Below are 8,770 nucleotides of genomic sequence, written 5' to 3' on the forward strand. Positions count from 1 at the left end.
AATTCCTTCCCCTGAATTCCAACCACAGCCTGGAAATTGGGGACCACCCCCATCCCATCCCATCCCATCCCATCCCATCCCATCCCATCCCATCCCATCCCATCCCATCCCATCCTCCTCTTCCTGGCCTGAGCTAAAAGTGGTAAAAATTCCCCACTTTTCCAGGAAATTTGGGAATTCTGGCCCAAGATCACCTCCCCGAGGGGGTGGCACAGCGGACCCGGCTCGGCCCCAAATCTGCCGCTCCCGGTTCCCAATCCCTGGTCAGAGCTGTCCTCGGTTGCCATGGAGATTTTCCCTCTTCCCGGTGCCCGCAGGAACGGGCGGGGACCGGGAGCTGCCACCACCGGAGCGCTGGCACCGCGTCACCCCGGCAGCCTGGCACCCTCCCGGTGTCCCCAAGTGTCCCCTCCACGTCCCCACTCCAGCTCCAGCACCTTCTCTCCATCTTCCAGACGGCTCCGCAGGTTTCCCGTGGATAATCCCGTTTCCACCCCAAAATTGGGGCTGGAATTCGGGGTTTTCGCTCCAAAAACTGGGGCTGGAATTTGGGGTTTTCGCTCCAAAAACTGGGGTTGGAGTTTGGGTTTCCACCCCAAAATTTGGCCCCGGGAGATTTGGGTTTCCACCCCAAAAATGGGGCTGGATTTTCCTTCCTTTCCCAGAGGGTTCAAACCCCCTGGACCGAGGCGCTTTTTCCTTGGATATTTGGATTTCTGCTGTCGGGGGAATGTAGAGGAATATTCCCCCAGGATTCCAGGTGGATTCGGGGATGGAAAAGGCGCATTCCCGATCCAGCATCGCAGGCAGGACCCCACAAATTCCCAGGAGGAGCGGGGCTGGATGGTGACACCACAAACGAAAGGGATTGAAAGGGGGAATGCAGAAAAATATTCCCCCAGCATTCCAGGTGGATTCGGGGATGGAAAAGGCGCATTCCCGAGGCGGCGGGATGGGCTGCGAGGGCCGGAGCGTGACTGGGAGCGGTAAAAATGGGAAAACGGGAGCGGGGGCGCGGGGCCGGGCCCGGCGGGGACACGGAGCCGCTGCCGAGGGACAGATGGCGGTGGGAGGGAGCTGCGGCAAAAATCCGAGCCAGGAACAGCTCCGGAGAGGATCGGGATTGGCTCTGGAAACTCCTCCCGGCAGAGGGAGGGTGAGGAAAGGAGGGATGAACTTGAGGGAGCACAAATCCTTTGCCGGTTGTGATTTTGGGGTGGGATTGGGCATGGGATGGACGGGATTTCATCCTGGATCCATCGTGGCTCTGAGCTGAGGGGTTTGGGATGAGCCTGAAGCAGCACAGATCCTTCCCTGCTCCCACTTTTGGGATGGATTGGAAGGAATTGGACATGGGGCGGACAGGATTCCACCCCTGAATTCCCATTTAGAGCCTGGGCCTGTCCCTGCTCCGAGCTGAGGCGTTTGGGATGAGCCTGAGGAGGCACAAATCCTTCCCCGCTCCTGATTTTGGGATGGGAAGGGGTTGGGTGTGGGATGGGCAGGATTCCAGGCCTGAATTCCCATGGGCGGATCCTGGATTTATCCCTGCTCCGAGCTGAGGGATCGGGGATGAGCTCCCCCCACGAACAGCGAAACCACGGGGAATTGGGGGGGTGGGGGTGACTCCAGAGCGACCCCCCAAAGGGCTCGGGGGGCACGGGTGGGTGCCCGGGTAATGCTGAGGGAGGAGGATGAGGATGAAGGGTGGAAAATGAGGATGAGGATGAGGAAGAGGAAGAGGAAAATGAGAATGGAGGAAGAGGATGAGGATGAGGATAGAGGGTGGAAAATGAGGATGAGGATGAGGAGGGAGGAAGAGGAAGAGGAGGATGAGGATGAAGGATGAGGAAGAGGAAGATGAGGAGGAGGAGGAAGAGGAGGATGAGGATGGAGGATGAGGATGGAAAATGAGGATGAAGGGCAAGGCTGAGGATGAGGATGGAGGATGGAAAATGAGGATGAGGAGGGAGGATGAGGATGAGGATGAGGAATAGGAAGAGGATGAGAATGAGGACAAGGCTGAGGATGATGATGAGGATGAGGAAGAGGATGGGGATGAGGAAAAGGAATAGGATGAGGATGGAGGACGAGGATGAGGATGTGGATGAAGATGACGATAAGGCTGAGGATGAGGATGGGGATGAAGGAAGTGGAAGAGGATGAAGAAGGAGGAAGAGGCTGAAGCTGAGGCTGAGCCTGAGGATGAGGACAAGGCTGAGGATGAGGAGGAAGGACGAGGCTGAGGATGAAGATGAGGCTGAGGATGAGGAAGAGGAGGATGAGGAAGAGGAGGATGAGGATGGAGGATGAGGATGAAGGGCAAGGCTGAGGATGAGGAGGAAGGACGAGGCTGAGGATGAAGATGAGGCTGAGGATGAGGACGATGAGGAAGGCCCGCTCCACAGTCAGGGCTAATCAAGGACGAGGAGCCCACAGCCCTCACCCCGTGGCGGAGCTTCAAAGGCCTTTTTTTGGGATAAATGAGCCAAAAAAAGGAACGGGCGATGAATAATTGAGAGCCCCAGCCCCGCTCTCCTGCTCCTCCCGTCCTCCTGTGGGCTTGGGGACGGGGAGGGGACACGGGGACAGGGAAGTGGCCACCGAGGAGGTTTAGGAGCCTTTTTCCCCTTTTTTGGGGGGGGGATGGAAAAGGCTGCCGGTGCCTGCAGTGGGGTTGGGGCTGTTTTGGGGTCTCAGCTCTTATTTGGGGCTGATGTTGGCTCTGTGCTCAAGTGCCACCTCCTGGCACGGCCCCGTGTCACCGACATCATCTTCCCAAATTAAATCCTTCTCCCTGGTGACCCCAGAACCTTCCCTGTCCCTTCTCTTTATCCCCCAAAACCTCCGAAAATCGGGAATAAACAACTCGGCTTTTCCCCAAGCAGCTCCGGATGTTTCCGGGTCCCTCCTGTGAGCTCGGGGTCAGGGGCTGGGTCGTGTTGGGACCCCCTGGGGGCTGTCACCGCCCTGTCCTGCCCCGTGTCACCCGGGAATGTCCCCTCCCACCCTAAATTCCATGGATTTTGGATCCCAGGAGTTCTCCCGGGGCAGGATCCGAGCACAGATGAGTTTGAAGCGCTCATTTAATTCCTCAAAACTCTCCGATTTTTCCCTTTAATGCATTTTTGAGCTGTCGGCAGCTCCGGGGGGGGACGTGTCACCTTTTAGGGGCGTTTCAGCTCTTTTAGGGCCGTCTCAGCGCCTCCCTTGGATCTGCCGGGATCAAACCCCGGAGCTGTCACCGCTGTCACCCCCTGGAGCAGCTCCATCCCAGCGCTGGATCGGCTCCCAGCGGCGCTGGTGGCACTGGGAGTGTCCCAGCAGTGTTTGAGTGACACTTCCCAGCTCCGTGTGCATCCCAAAAAAAACCCCAAATCACCCTAAATCCGCTCCTTGACAGCTTTTGGCACCCCCCGGCCGTGGATTTCCCACCTGATGCTCCCACAGGGATGAAAGCTCCCTCTGGGTTCAGGAAGAGCTGTGGGATCTGCGCTGGGACACCTCAGAGCTTGTGGGGAGGGTGGGGTTTGTCCCAATGGGAGCGCAGGATTTGTCCCATGGGATGCGGGATTTGTCCTGTGGGATTTGTCCCATGGGATGCGGGATTTGTCCCATGGGATGTGGGATTTGTCCTGTGGGATTTGTCCCATGGGATGTGGGATGGCTCCATGAGGTGGCCACGCTTCCCCCTGGCACCAGGAGGCCCCAAATTCCCTGGTGGCACCTCCTGGAGAGCAGGATTTGGGGTTAAGGAGGGATTTTTAATGCCGGGGGAGGAATTTTCTCTCTCCACCGAGACAGGGGTGGCACCGAAAGGCCGTGGGGTGGCACCAGGAGGTGATGGGGTGGCACCAGGAGGTGATGGGGTGGCACCAGGAGGGTTACAGGGTGCACTGGGAGGTTACAGGGTGCACTGGGAGGTTACAGGGTGCACTGGGAGGTGATGGGGTGGCACTGGGAGGGTTACAGGGTGCACTGGGAGGTTACAGGGTGCACTGGGAGGTGATGGGGTGGCACTGGGAGGTGATGGGGTGGCACTGGGAGGGTTACAGGGTACTCTGGGAGGTGATGGGGTGGCACTGGGGGGGTTACAGGGTGCGCTGGGAGGTGATGGGGTGGCACTGGGAGGTGATAGGGTGGCACTGGGGGGTTATGGGATGGCACCAAGAGGTGATGGGGTGGCACCGGGAGGTTACAGGGTGCACTGGGAGGGTTACAGGGTGCACTGGGAGGTGATGGGGTTACCCAGGAGCACGGGACGAGCGGCCGGTGCCCATCCCAGAGCAGGGACACGTTGCAGCAGGGGCCGTCCCCGTGCCATCCCCGTGCCCCCACCGTGGCCCCCCGGGCCCCCCCGCTGGCCTCGGCTCCATCAGGACGCGCTGGGCCGGAAAAGGCTCCGCTCCCTCGGACGTTCCCCTAATGGAGCCCCGGGCGGCGGCTCCGCCGTTAATGCAGCGCTGGGACCGGGGGGGCTCCGGGGGGGCTCCGGGGGGGCTCCGGGGGGGCTCGGGGGGGAGTCCTGACCCTCCCCTGACCCCCCCTGACCGCCCCATGATCCCCCCCCCGACCCACCCCGATCCCCCCCCGTCCCGCTGGGGAGGGGCCGAGCAGCCCCGCAGGGCCCAGAGGGCGCAGCGCAGGGAGTTTGAGGGAAGAAAAGCAGATTTGTTCGTTTTCTCCTGGTTTTTCCTGCCTTTTCTCCATGATGGGGCTTGGGGTTGTGTGGGAGGGGAGGGGACAGCTCTGGGTCACTGCCACACCACGGGGCTGCTGGCACCTGGAGCGCCAGGGCTTGGCGACCAGAGATGGTGGTGGGCACCAGGGGCTGAGACCCTCATGGGTCCCCACGGTGGTGGGTGACAGTGGCGGGTCCCCACGCCGGTGGGCACTGCCAGCAAGAGGCTGAGCCACCATCACTGGGTCCCCAGCATGGTCAGTCACCGCTGTCCGGGCTGTCCGTGCCCACTGGTCACCACCTGTCACTGTGTGCCCACCTTGGTGGCATTACGGAATGAGACCCCCACGGCCGTGGGTGGCAGTGGGTGTGTCCCCACGGTAATGGGCGCTGCCAGACAGAGGCTGAGTCCCCTGGCACCGCGTCCCCACCGTGGTCGGTCACCTCTGTCCAGGCTGTCCCTACCCACAGGTGCCCCGGTGCCACCCTCGCTCTGCTCCAGAGCCTCTCCAGCTGCCCGCGCCAGGAATTCGTGGGAAGATGAACGAGCCCAGTCCCTGTGCCAGCCGCGCGCTGCCCCTCCCATCCGGCCACAAATTCGGCATCTTTTCCCCCAAAAGCCACCCCTCACCCCGTGCCCGGCTGTGCCAGGCCGCCGCCCCTCTCCCGGAAGATGCCCACCCGCTGTCCCCATCCCACGCCAGCCCGGGTGACCCCACCAGCGTCCCCTTCCACCCTCACCCCCCCGGAGATCCCAAACCTCACGGGGACGGCTCCTCCCTCCCATCCCCTGCGCGCTTCCGCGGGTCACCCGGCGACAGCGACAGCGACAGCGACACGCGCGTGCCACCGCGGCCGATTTGCTGCCGGATGAAAAAACAAAAAAAAGAAAAACAGCGACAACAACAACAACAAAAAAAACCCCAAAACCCCATCGGGGGCCTTTAAGAGGCAGAGCGGGGCACGGGGGGAGCCGTCTGTCCCTCCCTCCCTCCCCCCCAGCGCGGATCCATCATGAGCTAATGTGTTTTTCCCATTTGTTCCCTTTTGTACCTCGCGGAGCCGCGCGCTCCCACGCGCACCCGGGCGCGCTCCCGGCGCGCTCCCCGCGCCCACTCCCCGCCGCCGCTCCTCCCGTGCTCGGCCGGGCCTGAAGCCCCTTCTGCCGGCAGAAAGGAGAGGGGGGGGGGGGGCAAAAAAAAAACCAAAAAAAAAAGAAAAAAGAGGAAAAGCCACCCAAAAATAAAAAAGCGAAGCAGCCTCGGCGAGCAGAAATGGGGAATACACCCTCTCAAGGCATGTCACTCTCACTATGTGCATCCATTCTTAAGTAGCAGGTATTTTTTTTATTTGTGTGGTTTTTTTGCCTTCCTTTCCTCTCCCCTCACCCCTCTCCTCTCCTCCGTGTCGCCGGCGGTGCCTGCGGTGGGGTGGCGGTGGGGTGCGGGGTAAAAAATGCTCGCTGGTGCTGCCGGAGTTTTGCTGGCCGGGCTTTGCCGCCCAGGCAGGGCGTGCGCGGGGCTGTGGCGCTCCGGAGGGGCGTGTGACAAGCGCCGGGACGCGGTGACCCCCCCCCCTCGCCGGCCCCGAGGGTCCCCCCGCCCCGGGAGCGGCCGGGCTGGGGCTGCGGGATCGGTGCCGGAGGCGGTGCCGCTTTTTGGGGGGTGTTCGTTGCCCCAGTGCGGCCGGAGAGTCCTGGAAATGGGGAGAGCTGGGGGTGCTCGGAGGGGGCATTTTTGGTGCCGATGGCAGCTCCAGCCCCCCGGGCTGGGCATTAATTGGGATGTTGTGCCCGCCGAGGCGAGCTGGAGGATGCCAGGCTCTGGATTTCTGTCCAGATGGGCGCGGAGGGAGCCGTGGGCTCTCCCTACCTGCTGCCTCCCCTTTTCCTTTTCCCCGAGACACAAAGGGCAGCACAAGCCACCGGGTGGCCCCTGGAGCGACATTTTCGGCACCGTCGCAGCAGGAAAAAAAAAAAAGAACCCAAAAATCTGTCGCATCCCGGGCTGGGCTGGGGCGTGGGGGGAGGTGGCGGAGAGGGAAACTTAAAATAACTCCGGAGGTCGCTCGCCCTGTGCTCCCGGAGCTTTCGGGGGGTGAAGGGAGCCCCGGCGGGGTCTGATCCCCGCCGTGGGAGTGTGGGTGGGGGTGTGGGTGGGGGTGTGGGTGTGAGGCGCTGCCCCGACCCGCGCCAGCCCCGCGGAGGCGACAGGGACACGGGCGGGGGTCCCTTTGTCTGCGCTGGCCGCGGGCAGCTCCGCGCTCGCCCCGCGGCCTCTCCTCTCCTCTCTTTGTTCTCGCCTCGTTCGCGGTGGCACCGGGCTGGGGAGCGGCGCTGCCGCTGCCCCCGCGTGTGCCCACCCACCCACCCTGCCACCCACCCGGCACCCAACTCCCAGGGAAGTTGGGTTGGGCAGCGCCTGGAGCCGGGAATGAGGCCGGAACCAGCGCCAGGGCCCTCGGGAGCTGCGCCCCTTCCCGGCGTCTCCAGGGGTGACAGGACGGTCACATCTCGCTCAGGGATGGAGAGAGGAGGGGTCTCGGGTGGGGTGGGCGTCCCCCGCCAGGACATCCTGGTGTCCTCCATCCCTTCCCTGGGTCAGTCGCAGGGACCCCAAACTCGCCAGCCCTAAATCCTGAGGGTGCAGGTGCTTCCCAGTCCCTCTGGATGCTCCATGGCTCTCACAGCGCTGGGAAAAGGGGCGGGGCGGGGGCTGTGCAAGGCCCCCGCTGTTTCCCCAAAACCCATCCAGGGTTCGGGGCACTGAAGCCCCTCGGCTGTTCCAGCCCCGGCGGCGGCTCTTCCCTCGTTTTAATGAGGAATAAATTTCCAGCGTGTTAATTATCTCCCACCAGGCTGCCCCCGGCGACGGCTCCGTGCCCCTGACAGGAGCCCCGTCCCCACTGGGAGCTGCTGGAGGGGCTGGGACCCCCTCGGGGGGGTGGCCGGGGAGCCCCCGGCCCTGGCAGGGCGGTCACAGCGTTGGTGGCTTTGTGCAAAAGGAGCTTTGTCCCCTCCCGGCAGGGTGGGATGGGCAGGGAGGGGTGGGCAGGGAGTGATGCCCACCCTGCTCGGGGTTTTATGGAATGTCCTGGGGTCTGGGGGGTGCTGGTGGCCCTTCTGAGGGGGTGGGCTGGGACAGGAGAGGGTGGGGGACACCCCTGGCTGGGAACTGGAGCGGTGCTGGCACTGCCTGGGAGCTGTGGGGCACTGGGAGGGTGTGTGGGTGTCGCTGCCAGGCTCAGCCCTGGTTCCCCACTCAGCAAAACCGCGGATCTCCACCCAAAATGTGATTTCCCGTTAGGAAAAGGGGGATGAAGGCACCTCCCTGCTGGGCTGGGCTGGGGGCGAACCCGGGGCGTGAACCCGACCAGATGGACACCCTGGTGAAGGTGGCACATCCGCCCCCTCACATTGCCCCCTTCCCTCCATCCCTCCGTCCCCACAGCCACCCGGGCCGGCCTCGCCTTCCTTTTCCACGAGAATCCCCCGTTCCCACCCTTCCCACGGCAGCGCGGTGCCCTTGGCCCCGGCGGGGACCCGCGTGGGCGCTGCCGTGGGGGTGAAGGGACAGAGCCCATCAGGGCAGGGTTTAATTATAGCCATCGATTGTCGCCATCGATCCCCGCCGGGCCACGCGGTGGCCGCCTCTGCGCCCTGGGGACACCGGCGACACGTGGCAGCCGCGTCCCGTGGCAGCGAGCGTGGCCCGGGGCTGCAGGGGGAGGGGACAGGGCCAGGCTGGCGGGTGCCTGAGGGGGGTGACGGGATGTGGGAGTGGTCCTGAGCTGGAGAAGGGTCTGGAGCTCGAGGAGAGGCTGAGGGAGCTGGGAATGTTTCTGTTATCAGGAGGGGCCGTCTGGATGTCCCCAAGTCCCTGATAGGAGGGGACAGCCAGGGAGGGTCAGGGTGTGATGCCAAGGGACAGCAGGAGAGGGAACGGCCTCAGGATGTGCCAGGGGATGTCCAGGCTGAACAGGAGCAGGAATTTCCTCATGGAAAGGGCAGTCAGGCCTTGGAATGGAGCCCCCCATCCCTGAAGGTGCCCAAGGAATTCCCGGATGTGGCACTCAGGGCTCTGGGCTGGT

This window comes from Corvus hawaiiensis, chromosome 1 (assembly GCF_020740725.1).
Source record: "Corvus hawaiiensis isolate bCorHaw1 chromosome 1, bCorHaw1.pri.cur, whole genome shotgun sequence".
Classification (NCBI taxonomy): domain Eukaryota; kingdom Metazoa; phylum Chordata; class Aves; order Passeriformes; family Corvidae; genus Corvus; species Corvus hawaiiensis.